This window comes from Chiloscyllium plagiosum, unplaced genomic scaffold (assembly GCF_037043375.1).
Source record: "Chiloscyllium plagiosum isolate Xiang-an unplaced genomic scaffold, Cpla_swu_hap1 HiC_scaffold_20, whole genome shotgun sequence".
Classification (NCBI taxonomy): Eukaryota; Metazoa; Chordata; class Chondrichthyes; order Orectolobiformes; family Hemiscylliidae; genus Chiloscyllium; species Chiloscyllium plagiosum.
This window is the reverse complement of record NW_028270158.1, coordinates 64877211-64891243: the sequence shown is the minus strand read 5'-3', so window position 1 is coordinate 64891243 and position 14033 is coordinate 64877211. Positions and strand designations below refer to the sequence as shown.

Here is a 14033-nt window from a genome sequence, read left to right as displayed (position 1 = left end):
CATTGTTCTGTAAGTGTGGTATTGATCTGAACTTTTACTTGAAGAAGTGTGCCCCTTGGACCTCACAGTCTAATTCTTGATGGCTGAATTTCTCCCATTTTGAGCGATTGTAAATGGTTTGTAAGACTGAATGCTTACACCAATGCCTAGCTCCAACTCTGTTTTGAAGCCTTTTAGGGCCTGAGTGACTGACCAGAATATCTATTTTCCTTTATGAATTCCCTGAAGAAATCTGTTTTTACTTATTGCTTTTTCTTTTGATTTTGAGAATTGACAGTTTTTTTTTAGAAACAGTCTCTCGATTTTTGCCTTATGGTGGATTTTTTTCTTGTAAAAGCTGCTTGAAGTGCCCTATTTTCCTGCATTGAAAACCCTCTGCTCCTCTTCTAGGATAATGGGGTAAAGGAAGGAAAATGGAGTTGAGGATTATCAGATCATCCATGATATCATTGAATGGTGAAGCAGACTTGATAGACTGAATGGCCTACTCCTGCTCCTATGTCTTACAGTCTTGTGGATAATCTTACGATCTATTGAATTGCTTCAGTCGCCAACATCAACACTTTAAAATTGCTGCAATATTTCCTCACTCTTGCCTTGTGTTCACAAACTTCTGAATAGGCAGGACTTTTTTTTTTGGCCTCCTTAAATGACCAATTTACCTGAAGCCTTGGCATTTTCCCAGATCCTTGTCCAGTTCTATACACTGACATGACCCTGTGTAGCCAATTGTTTCTGTGTAAAAGTCTCTTTCTGACTGTATCTGACAATCTTGATATAAAATAAATATAAAACAAAATCTGGTCTCCCTGCCACAGAAAAGGTGTTGTTGACCTTGAAAGGATTCAGAAAAGATTTAAAAGGATTTTGCCAGGGGTGAAGGGTTTGAGCTATAGGGAGAGACTGAACAGGCTGGGATGATTTTCCCTGCAGCATCAGAGGCTGAGGGGTGACCTTATAGAGGTTTATAAAATCATGAAGGGCATGGATAGGATAAACAGACAAGGTCTTTTTCCCATGGTAGTGAAGTTTAAAACTAGAGGGCATAGGTTTATGGTGAGTGAGAAAGATTTAAAATGGACCGAGGGATAACTCTTTTGCGCAGAGGGTGATACATGTATGGAATGAGCTGCCAGAGAAAGGGCGGAGTCTGGTACAATTACAACACTTAAAGGGCGTCTGAATGGGTGCATGAATAGGAAGGGGTCAGAGAAACATGGACCAAATGTTGGCAAATGGGACTAGATTAATTTGGGATATCTGGTTGGCATGGACAAGTTAGACCAAGGGGACTGTTTCAATGCTGTATATCTGTATGACTCTATGACTCTACATTAACCTCTTAATGCTACATAATCGAAAACTAGTATCAGGAGGCCAGCTGACAGTACTTCTGAACAAATCAGGTCCCAGAGTATAACCTGGATTGATCGGTTGTACCATTTTTCTGGTTAACATTGTGGTCATTTACTGAAATATAGTCTCATGAGGCAGAGATTTCTTAATAACAGAGCAAATGGTTATTATACAAAAGATGACGGCACGGCGGCACGGTGGTTAGCACTGTTGCCTCACAGCGCCAGAGACCCGGGTTCAATTCCCGCCTCAGGTGACTGACTGTGTGGAGTTTGCACTTTCTCCCCGTGTCTGCGTGGGTTTCCTCCGGGTGCTCCGGTTTCCTCCCACAGTCCAAACTTGTGCAGGTCAGGTGGTCATTGGCCATGCTAAATTGCCCATAGTGTTAGGTAAGGGGTAAATGTAGGGATATGGGTGGGTTACGCTTCGGCGGGTCGGTGTGGACTTGTTGGGCCGAAGGGCCTGTTTCCACACTGTAATGTAATCTAATCATGACAACAAAATTAAACGAAGTTATCTAGACATAGAACACAGAAAAATCTGAAAATACACAGCAAAACCAAAGGTTTTATATCCCAAAACCATTACTTTATAGTGATTCAAATCCAGAAAAATTGTATCACTGCATCAAATTTTTTAAATTCTACTGAACTGATCCTCCCCAATTTCTGTCCCAAGAGCCTGTGGAGTTTTCTTACATGAGTAGCCACAAAACCAAGAGCTTTGACTTTCTCATCTTCTAAAGACCTGCCTCTTTCTAACCAAATCTTCCTGTCTGGAAATTTTACAAGTAGATCTGTTACAACTGAGATAATCTATTCCCATAGCTGCTTTGAATAAAGCTTCTTTCTTTCAGAAAGACTGTTCTTGCTTCTGAGAGAGAAAGTGAGGGCTGCAGATGCTGGAGATCAGAGCTGAAAATTTGTTGCTGGAAAAGCGCACCTCTGGGACACCCGGACCAACCAACCCAACCACCCCGTAGCCCAACACTTTAACTCCCCCTCCCCTCCACCAAGGACATGCAGGTCCTTGGACACCTCCATCGCCAGACCATGGCAACACGACGGTTGGAGGAAGAGCGCCTCATCTTCTGCCTGGGAATCCTCCAACCATAAGGGATGAACTCAGATTTCTCCAGTTTCCTCATTTCCCCTCCCCCCACCTTGTCTCAGTCAAATACCTCGAACTCAGCACCGCCTTCCTAACCTGCAATCATCTTCCTGACCTCTCTGCCCCCACCCCCACTCCGGCCTATCACCCTCACCTTGACCTCCCTCCACCTATCGCATTTCCAAAGCCCCTCCCCCAAGTCCCTCCTCCCTACCTTTTATCTTAGCCTGCTGGACACACTTTCCTCATTCCTGAAGAAGGGCGTATGCCTGAAACGTCAATTCTCCTGTTCCTTGGATGCTGCCTGACCTGCTGCGCTTTTCCAGCAACACATTTTCAGCTCTGTTCTTGCTTCTGAGTCAGTTCTCCTCTGAAAAATCTTAAAAATGGTCAATCACTGGGTTTTCAAAACCAAATAAAATGACCCTTTTTTATTCAATACTGAAAACATGCTATTGACCTTCTGTGTTTACTCTTCCTATGATAACTCACTGCAATATATAAAATTTACCATGAGTGCTCGAGGGTTTCCTAACACATACTGATGTTGGCCATTGGGTTGAGCTATCTGGTCAGCATGGATGGGTTGGACTGAAGGGTCTGTTTCCATAGTCTATGACTATGACTCTATGACAGTTTGACACAGCTTTGTTTAAAACCCTTCACAAAAGTCATCAACATTGGTATGCTACTACTTTGAAATGGAAACCCTAAAAATTATATGTAATAAATCACACACCTTTCACTGCCAGGCAAACCTAGTCAGGGGTAAATAAAAGCAAAAATAAACCATGTTGTTGCAGGATAATAAACAGTATACTTTCAAACAAACAGCCACACACACAATATCAGCCAGAGCACAAATTGCTATTTGTCATTCAGGTACCTGAGGTGCCTTTATAATGTTCAGAATGTCTAAAATTCTTACTTAAAAGCAATAAGAAATTTTTGGATTGACCTCTGAAATCTGTTTAGTGCACAAACACTGATCAGTGACAACAAGACGCCTCTGAAACTCCAGGCCAACCTGAGTAGGTAATGGACCAGAGCCAGTTCACGCCTCAAGTGGGAATGATAAAGGGATGAAACACAAACCAAGAACTCGAACCCAGAGGAATCTTGCAGAGCAGATGGTGAAAGAGGCCTCAGGCAAATGGAATGTTACACCCTGCGACCCAGCTCGGGATAATGATCACCCAGGCTATCAGACCACGCCTGCAGTAATTTATTTACCTTAGTGATGGAGGAGAGGGAACACGGAGTCAGGTGGTGGTTGGAGGAGGAACTGAGAAAATCTATTCATCCACAAATCCGCCAGAACCTAAATCCATTACAGACTGCAACAAAGCACAGCTTTGATCCTGAGATCTGCTCAATAGAGAAACCCTCAGAGTCATGAAGTGTCGAATTTTATACGCCTTGTAAAAAGACACAGACGGATGGAAACTCAAATTCCCTGCTGCGCACAGCACAGGGGTCAAGACCCTCCCAAAATAATGGGGTAGATTGTTGCTCAGTTGAACTATCATCCCTTTGGTCATCGTCTGTCCTGAACGTGAAAATCCATTCTACCTTGTTATGACACTGAAATTCCACAAGCCAACCACTAAACAGCCATTCATGACTAAAGTTTAAATAAAAGACATAAAATGATGATGTTGCTTTCAATGTTGAGCCAATATTTAATAATTTACTGTGAGTCCTTGCCTGATTTATTCTTTAGTGTCTAAGGACTTAAGAAAACGAAAAAGGATTTTAAGGTAAAATAAAGAGAGAAATTCTGTCACATCTGTTCCTTTAAAAATGCACCTCATACTGCGATAGACTGACTTGTGCATTCCGAGAGTGATTCAATCTGTTAAGTGCGAAGTGTGCAGTAGTTTAGCATGAACCACTCAGTGCCCTGAATCCTCAGACTTGCAGGTTTTACATGAGGAGAATTTGACGCATTGCTATAAATACCTTAGGTCAGAGCAGTGAGTTCGACATCCGTGCAACATAACATAATAACACAGAAACAGGAGTAGGCTATTCAGCCCTTTCAGTCTGCCCTGCCATTATAGATTATGGTTGATGATCTCCTCAATGTCACTGTCCTGCTCCATTTCCATACCATTTTGATGTAATTAATTTCCAGAAATGTATTGATTTCTGTCCTGAATTTGGACAATGATTGAGTTTCCACAGGCGTCTGGGGTAGAGAATTCTAAAGATTCACCACCATCTAACTGAAGGAATTGCTCATGTCAGTACGAAATGGTGACTCAGTGGTTAGCGTTGCTGTCTCACAGTGCCAGGGACCCAGTTCAATTCCCGCCCTGGGTGGCTGTCAGTATGGAGTTTACATGTTCTCTTTGTGTTCTGTGTGATTTTCCACAGTCCAAAGATGTGCAACTTAGGTAATTGGCCTTGTTTAATTACCCATACTGTCCAGGGATGTGCAGGTTAAGTGGATTAGCCATGGGAAATGCAGGGTTACAGGGAGAAAGTAGAGGGGTTGGATCTGGGTGGGATGTTCTTTGGAGGGTAAGTGCAGGCACAATGGGCTGAATGACCTCTATCTGCACTGTAGCGATTCTATGAAGTGGCTTGCATCTTAACTTTAGATGATTTTTCCTGGTTCTAGAATGAGCAGCTACTCTGTAAGAGCAATGTAAATTTCAATGAGATCGCCTCTCTTTTGAAACTCAAAACTCAAAATTTTAAAACTCAAATTCTCCTCATAAAACAATCATGCCATCCCAGCGATTAATCTGATGATGCATTCCCTCTGTGGCAAATATTTTCTTCCTACAATAAGCAGACCAACATCATACACATTGTGCAGTCTCACAAAAGCTCCATACAACTGCAGCTAGACATCTTTATTGCTGTTCTCGAATCCCTTTGTGATTATCACCAAAGTACTAACTGACTTTCTAATTGTTTGCTGCACATGCATGTGGCTCATGGACAAGATGTTAGCACAGTTGCCTCACAGCGCCAGAGACCCGGGTTCAATTCCCGCCTCAGGCGACTGACTATGTGGAGTTTCCACGTTCTCCCCGTGTCTGCATGGGTTTCCTCCGGGTGCTCCGGTTTCCTCCCACAGTCCAAAGATGTGCAGGCCAGGTGAATTGGCCATGCTAAATTGCCCGTAGTGTTAGGTATAGGGGTAAATGTAGGAGTATGGGTGGGTTGCGCTTCGGTGGGTCGGTGTGGACTTGTTGGGCCGAAGGGCCTGTTTCCATACTGTAATGTAATCTAATCTAAAACGTTTCACACACCTGCACATTCCAAATTCTCACCATTTAATAAACATCCTGCCCTTCTGTCTTATTCTATCAGAGGAAATAACTGCATTCATTCACATTATAATCCATTTGTTATTTTCTTGCCCACTCACCCAGACTGTCCAAGTCTTCTTGAACCTTCTTTCATAGAATACCTGTAGAGTGAAAGCAGGCCATTTGGCCCATTGAATCCACACTGACCCCCCCCCCAAAGATCTTCCCACCGACTTGTGCACCCTATCTCTTCATTTCCCCATCACTAATCCACCTAGCCTGCACATCCCTGGACACTATGGACAATTTGGCATAGCCAATTCATCCAACCTGCACATCTTTGGAATATGGGAGGCAACTGGAGCACCCAGAGGAAACCCACACAGACATGGGAAGAATATGCAAACTCCTCACAGACAGTCACTCGAGGGTGGAATCAAACCCAGGTCCCTGGTGCTGTGAGGCTGCAGGGAGACACCATGCCACCCTGTCCTTGTATCCATCTTACAACTTGCTTTGTTATTCAGATTTCCAAATTTAAAAATATTAATTTCCAGAAGCAAATCATTTATATAGTTTGTGAAGAATTGCTTGACCCTTGGAGAACCTAACTAGAAACAGTTAATCACCTTGAAAATGCGCTGGTTGTGCCTACACTCCACCTTCTTTCTACTAACCTATTCTCAACCCATTCTCAATCATATTGACCCAAATCAAATATGATCTCATAACAGAACAAGAGAGCACTTCCTGTGAATATGCCATGCACACAGAGTAGTTGTTCTGAAGTGCTGTCTGATGCCAAGACTTCTGCATTATCATTTTAGTTACATTCATTCTGATAATTCACAATCTATCTTCCACCCCCTGTCTTCTTTACTTTCCCCTTGGGAGTCATTAAACTTCATTCCTGATTATCATTCCAAGACTCACCAAGCAATTCACCAAGGTTCCAGAGATAGAATCTTCCAAAATGGTAAACTCTGCTATTTAGAAGGACAAGGGTAGCAGATACATTGGAACACCACCACCACAAGTTTCCCTCCAAGCCATTCACCATCCTGACTTGGAAATATGTTCTCATTACTTCAGCAGAGCTGGGTCAAAGTTTTGGAATTCCCTCCCAAATGACATTGTGGATCCACCTACAACACACAGACTGTCGCAGCTCAAGAAGGTAGTGCACAGCCACCTTCTCAAGGGCAACTAGGGATAGCCCAGCCAATGTTTATTTGTTGTTAGTCAATAGAGACCGTCATGACACATCAGAACTCTGAAGTACTATAGAAATTTTTATCTTTTAACTTCTAAATGTGTTGTTTAAAAGAGGACTGCAGCATTAAAAAAAACAGTCTGTTTATGTAAGTTCAGTCACTGTCTGGGACTGTGCGTGAGAGCCGTGGAGTGTCACACCTGTAGAGGGACAGGGAATCTTCAAACAAGAAAGGAGACAGAACAAAAAGAATAGAAGGAGACTGATCACTCCACTTCTCAGCAGAAAGGTACCTCAGCCAGATATTTTATGTGTTTTATCCTATCAGAAAAATAAATAAATTATTGAAAACTATCTGCTATTCTGGTTGGTACATGCTAATGGAAGTTGATGTGCGAGTGAATTGAGCACTCATGCACTATTCTGGTTTTAAGTGCTAGTATATTGTGAAGGGTCACAGTTGAAGAACCACCTCTGTATTGCAGGTAAAGAACTTCTCGCTCTGAGTGCTAGAAGCCAAATAGTCAACAAGCCAGCCAAAGGGAAACAGGATCTAACAGCTGGCTGAATCTTCTGTTTCATTGGCTCAATGTGACCTTCATTGAGCTGTTGGAGCTACCATGGTAAGGCCTGGCAAGATTTCTCACCATATCTTATCAAAGTTGCCTCATAAACTACCTCCCTTAATCCGATGGTATCCCTCACATCCAATTCTTGTTCAGTCTTACCATGTGCTGTTTCCAGAACAATTTGTTAATCAACATTCCTGGGAACCATGCCATCTTTATGATGTCACAATGCAACCGGACAAGCACTGCCATTTTAAGTGCTAGTATATCGGGAGTTATCGGGAGAAAGGAAAGGTTGAGAGGGGAGCTGCAGGCAGGTGCTGTGTCTAAGAGGGCAGCCTTTTCAAAACCCAGCATGTATACAATGGCTGGTTGGCTTTCTCTCATCTGGATGGTTCTGTGAAACTAATGTGGTGCTCTATTTATTATCAAATGTGCAGTGTTAACGCTCATAGAGTCATAGAGCTGTACAACATGGAAACAGACCCTTGAGTCCAACTCGTCCATGCCAAGCAGATAACAAAGAACAAAGAATATTTACAGCCCAGAAACAGGCCCTTCAGCCCTCCAAGCCTGAGCTGATCCAAATCCACTTTCTAAACGTATCACCCAATTCCTAAGCATCTCTATCCCTCTGCTCCCCACCTACTCATGTATCTTTCCAGGCGTGTCTTAAATGAATCTACCATGCATGTCTCTACCACCACTGCTGGCAATGCGTTCCAGGCACCCACCACCCTCTGTGTAAAGTACTTGCCATGTGTATCCCCCTTAAACTTTTCACCGCTCACCTTGAAAGTGTGACCTCTCGTTATTGAATCCTTCACCCCTGGGAAAAAGCTTATCTCTATCTACCCTGTCTATACCCTTCATGATTTTATAGACCTCAATCATGCGCCCCTCAATCTCCTTTTTTCTAATGAAAACAATCCTAACCTACTCAATCTCTCTTCATAGCTAGCACTTTCCATACCAGGCAACATTCTCGTAAACCTTCTCTGCACCGTCTCCAAAGCGTCCATATTCTTTTGGTAATGTGGCAACCAGAACTGTACACAGTATTCTAAATGCGGCCAAACCAATGTCTTGTACAATTTTAACATGACCTGCCAGCTCTTATACTCAATACCCCGTCCGATGACGGCAAGCATACTATATGCCTTCTTGATGACTCTATCCACCTGTGCAGCAACCTTCAGGGTACAAAGGACCTGCACTCCCAGATCACTGCTCATCAACCTTTCCCAAGGTTCTTCCGTTTACTATATAATTTGCTCTAGAATTAGACTTCCCAAAATGCATCACCTCACATTTGCCTGGATTGAATGCCACCGGCCACTTCTCTGCCCAACTCTCCAGCCTATCTATATCCTCCTGTATTCTTTGACAGTCCCCAATGCTTTCTGCTGCTCCACCAATCTTCGTGTCATCTGTAAACTTGCTGATCATACCAACAGTGCCCTCTTCCAGATCATTTATGTATATCACAAACAACAGTGGCCCTAACACTGACCCCTGTGGAACACCACTGGTCACCTTTCTCCATTTCGAGAAACTCCCTTCAACTACTACTCTTCTGTTGCTCAACCAGTTCTTTATCCACCTAGCTAGAACACCCTGCACACCATGTGACTTCACTTTCTCCATTAGTTTACCATGGGGAACCTTATCAAATGCCTTACTAAAGTCCATGTTTATGACATCTACAGCCCTTCCTTCAGCTATAAACTTGGTCACTTCCTCAAAGAACTCTATTAAGTTAGTAAGGCACGATCTCCCCCGCACAAAACCATGTTGCCTATCACTGATAAGCCCATTCTTTTCCAAATATAAATAGATTTTATCCCTTAGTATCTTCTCCAGCAGTTTTCCCACCACTGACGTCAGGCTTACTGGTCTGTAGTTACCCAGAATATCCCTACTACCCTTCTTGTACAGGGGGACAACATGAGCAACCTTCCAGACCTCCGGCACCTCACCTGTATTTAAGGATGCTACAAAGATATCTGTCAGGGCCCCAGTTATTTCCTGTCTCACCTCCCTCAGCAACCTGGGATAGATCCCATCCGGTCCTGGGGATTTGTCCATCTTAACAACCTCTAGCCTACCCAACACATCCTCCCTACTTATGTCAATGTGATCCAGACTAATCAAACTTCTATCTCTAATCTCAACATTCATCATGTACTTCTCCTCAGTGAACACTGATGCAAAGTAATCATTCAGAATCTCACCCATTTTCTCAGGTTCGACACACAGCCTTCCTTCCTTATCCTTTAGTGACTAATCCTTTCTCTACTTACCTGCTTGCTTCTTATAAAAGAATAAAAGGCTTTGGGATTCTCCTTAATTCTGTTTGCTAAAGTTATTTCATGACTCCTTTTAGCCCGTTTGATTCCTCATTTAAGACTGGTGCTACTCTCCCGATATTCCTCCAGGGCCTGTTCTGTTCTTAGCTGCCTAGACCTTATGTACACTTCCCTTTTCCTCTTGGCTAGTTGTACGATTTCTCCTGACATCCACGGTTCATGAATCTTGCCCTTCCTATCCTTTGCTTTCAACAGGACATGCCTATCCTGCACCCTCTCCAACCTATCTTTGAAAGCCTCCCACATATCAAATGTGGACTGCCCTTCAAATAGCTGTGTCCAATCCACATTTCCCAGATCCTGCCTAATTTTGATATAATTGGCCTTGGCCCAGTTTAGTACTCTTCCTTTAGGACCACTCTCATCTTTGTGAGTATTCTAAAACTTACAGAATTGTGGTCACTGTTCCCAAAGAAATCCTCCACCGCAACTTCTGCCACCTGGCCTGGCTCATTCCCCAACACCAGGTCCAATATAACCTAAATTAATCTCGTCCCATTTGCCAGCACTTGGCACATATCCCTCTAACCCTTCCTATTCATGTCCCCATCCAGATGCCTTTTAAATGTTGTAATTGTACTAGCCTCCATCCCTTCCTCTGGCAGCTCATTCCATACACCTGCTGCATGAAAAAGTTTCTCCTTGAGTCCCTTTTAAGTCTTTCCCTTCTCACCTTAAACCTATGCTCTCTAGTTTTGGACTCCCCTACCCTGGGAAATAAGCCTTGGCAATTCACCCTATGCATGCTCTTCCATAAGACCATAAGACATCGGAGTGAAATTAAGGTCATTTGGCCCATTGAGTCCACTCTGCCATTCGATCATGGTTGATGGGCCTTTCAACGCCACTTACCCATACTATCCCTGTATCCCTTAATTCCTTGCGAGATTAAGAATTTAGCAATCTCTGCCCTGAAGACACCCAATGTTCCAACCTCCACTGCGCTCCATGGCAATGAATTCCACAGGCCCACCACTCTCTGGCTGAAGAAATGTCTCCTCATTTCCGTTCTAAATTGACCCCCTCTAATTCTAAGGCTGTTCCCACGTGTCCTGGTATCGCTGCCTGATGGAAACAATTTCCCAGTGTCCACCCTTTCTAAGCCATACATTATCTTGTAAGATCCTATTAGATCTCCCCTCAACCTTCTGAACTCTAATGAATACAATCCCAGGATCCTCAGCCATTCAACGTATGTTAGGCCTACCATTCCAGGGATCATCCGCGTGAATCTCCACTGAACATGCACCAGTGCCAGTATGTTCTTCCTGAGGTGTGGGGCCCAAAATTAGATACAGTATTCTACATGGGGCCTAACCAGAGCTTTATAAAGTCTCAGTAGCACACCGCTGCCTTTACATTCCAACCTCTTGAGATAAATGACATTACATATCTCACGGCTCTCTGTGGTACAATATACCCCTCACCACAACAAACATCCCCATTAAACATCTGTGGACATCTGCCAATGGAATGGGGGGAAGTATGAACTCTAGCTAGAATATGCCAGGCAGTTGGGATCTTCTTCCGGAAAGCTTACATAAGCTACATGCCTCCCATATTAACTCCAGCTACTTCCTGGGGCAGGGCTAGAGTAAGAATGGACAATTCTTTGATTAGATTAGATTCCCTACAGTGTGGAAACAGGCCCTTCGACCCAACAAGTCCACACCGACCCTCCGAAGAGTAACCTACCCAGACCTATCTCCCTCTGACTAATGCACCTAACACTATGGGCAATTTAGCATGGCCAATTCACCTAACCTGCACATCTTTGGATTGTGGGAGGAAACCAGAGCACCCGGAGGAAACCCACGCAGACACTGGGAGAATGTGCAAACTCCACACAGACAGTCACCCAAAGCTGGAATTGAACCAGAGTCCCTAGCAGTGTGAGGCAGCAGTGCTAACCATCGTGCCACCCTAATTATTCAGGCTGGAGGACTGTTGAACGTATTCTGGTGAGTTGGTGAGCTCTACAAGCATAAAAGTAATTGAATTAGCAATGGCTACCTTCAAAATGTAATATGATCCTGAAGTATTTATGGACATATTGAAATTTAATTTCAACTCATTGTTTAGAAAAGGGCTCCTACAGCCAAAAAAGGACTGCAAACTCCTGTCACAGAAAGCAGAGTTAACATTTCGGATCCAGTGACCCTTCTTTATAACTTCTGAAGAGCATCCTGAAGAAGGTCCCTGGACACAAAACTGTAACTCTGATTTCTCTCCACAGATGTGCTGAGCTTTTCCAGCAGTTTCAGTTTGTTTATCTGACTTCCAGCATCTGCAGTTCTTTGTTTTTTCATGAAATGTCACACTTGAACAGATTCAGGGAACCCTGAAACAGAGACACAGAAAAGGACAAGCTGAGAGGCTGATTACCCAACCCCTCCCCGCCCACCCCCCCCACCCCCCCCCCCCCACGCCCCCCTCAACACGGGGCCACCTGTTGCAGGCATGTTTATGTTATACACTTCCACTGAATATGTAAAAAAGAGGCTAAATACTGACTGTAATCTGTCGTCTGTATGTCGATTGGCGTGCTAGTGTATGGACTGGTGCGTTGTGAAGGTCACAGTTTGAAAACAATCATTAAATAACTCAACTCAAAGTAATTAAAGTGAAAAACACACCCTCTCACTCTGATTACAGCCAGTCAGACACTGTCGAAAGAAATCAAGACAAAAGAATTTCAATCAACCTGAAAAATTAAAAATGTTCAAATCAACCACGTAATTATCAACATCAAAACTATGAATATTGTGACCTGTCTATGCTATGCCCAATAACACTTTAGACAGATAGTTAAATCTGTAGATCAAGTTTGGATAGGTACTTGAACAGGAAAGGTTTAGAGAGATATGGGCCAAACGTAGGCAAGTGAGACTAGTTTGGGAAACTTGATCAGCATGAAATAGTAGGACCGAAGGGTCTGTTTCCGTGCTATATGAGTATGATTCTATGAGAAAGTGAGGACTGCAGATGCTGGAGATCAAAATTGAAAAGTGTGGTGCTGGAAAAGCACAGCAGGTCAGGCAGCTTCCAAGGAGCAGGAGAGTTGATGTTTTGGGTATAAGGCCTTCATCAGGAATGTGGGTGGGTGGGGTGGGTGGTGTGGTGGGGGTGGTAGCTGGGAAGGTGATGGGTAGATGCAGGTGGGCAGTGACAGTGAGAGGTTGGAGTGGAGGGTGGAGCGGATGGGTGAAGGAAGATGGACAGGTAGGATAGTTCAAGAGGGCAGTGCCGGGTTGGAGGGTTGGATCAGGGATGGGCTGGGGTGAGGGGAGATGAGGAAACTGGTAAAATTAATGTTGATGCCATGTAGTTGGACAGTTCCAAGGCAGAAGATGAGGTGTTCCTCCTGGCGTCGGGTGACTAGGATTTGTTGATGGAGGAGGCCTAGGACTTGCACGTCCTTGGTGGAGTGGGATGGGGAGTTGAAATGTTCAGCCACAGGGTGGTGGGGTTGTTTGATGCATGTGTCCCAGATTGTTCTCTGTAACGCTCCATTTCAGTTGGCCTCCTGTCTCCCCAATGTAGAGGAGACCACATCGAGAGCAAAGGACACAGTAGATAAGATATTTGAATATGCAGAAAAATCTTTGGATGTGGCAAGGGAAGGTGCTGGCAGTGGAGGGTGGGTTGGTAAGGGGCATGGACCTAACAAAGGAATCAGGGAGGGAATGGTTTCTGTTGAATGATGATAGAGGTGGGGAGGGAAATATATCTCTGGTGGTGGGGACATGACCAAGGAAGATGCACTGTATCCGGAGATTGGTGGTGTGGAAAGTGAGGATCAGGGGAGGTTCTATCCTTGTTGCAATTGGAGGGATGGGAATTCTATGACTCTATAAATCATCAGAAACCTGGAAACAAGGAGAGAGTTCATTATATTAGAAATGGTTGTACTGTACTCAGGGCTTCTCCCAGTGAACTGCTCACATGGTAAATGCACTCCATTCTCACCTCAACATCAGGCCAACTCTCTTGCAGTCATTCATTCAACATCACACTGTACAGATAAAAGCAGGTCATTTGAGATCCTTCAACGCTTCAAGAACCCAACTCTTCCTCCTCAGAATAATTCTTGCATGCATAGATAAGCTGAAAGATTTTAATGGATGGATGGTCCCATGGGTTGGATGCC

At 43.9% G+C, this 14033-nt stretch overlaps 1 long non-coding RNA gene across 1 annotated transcript in view; it reads right to left on the bottom strand.

Moving 5' to 3' along the window:
• Positions 1-3826, bottom strand: part of LOC148146642 (uncharacterized) — a 61814-nt gene extending 57988 nt beyond the window's left edge. Inside the window, exon 1 of the long non-coding RNA XR_015760639.1 lies at positions 3700-3826. This is a non-coding gene — a long non-coding RNA (uncharacterized LOC148146642). The remainder of the gene's footprint in view (positions 1-3699) is intronic.
• Between the last annotated feature and the right edge of the window lie 10207 nt (positions 3827-14033).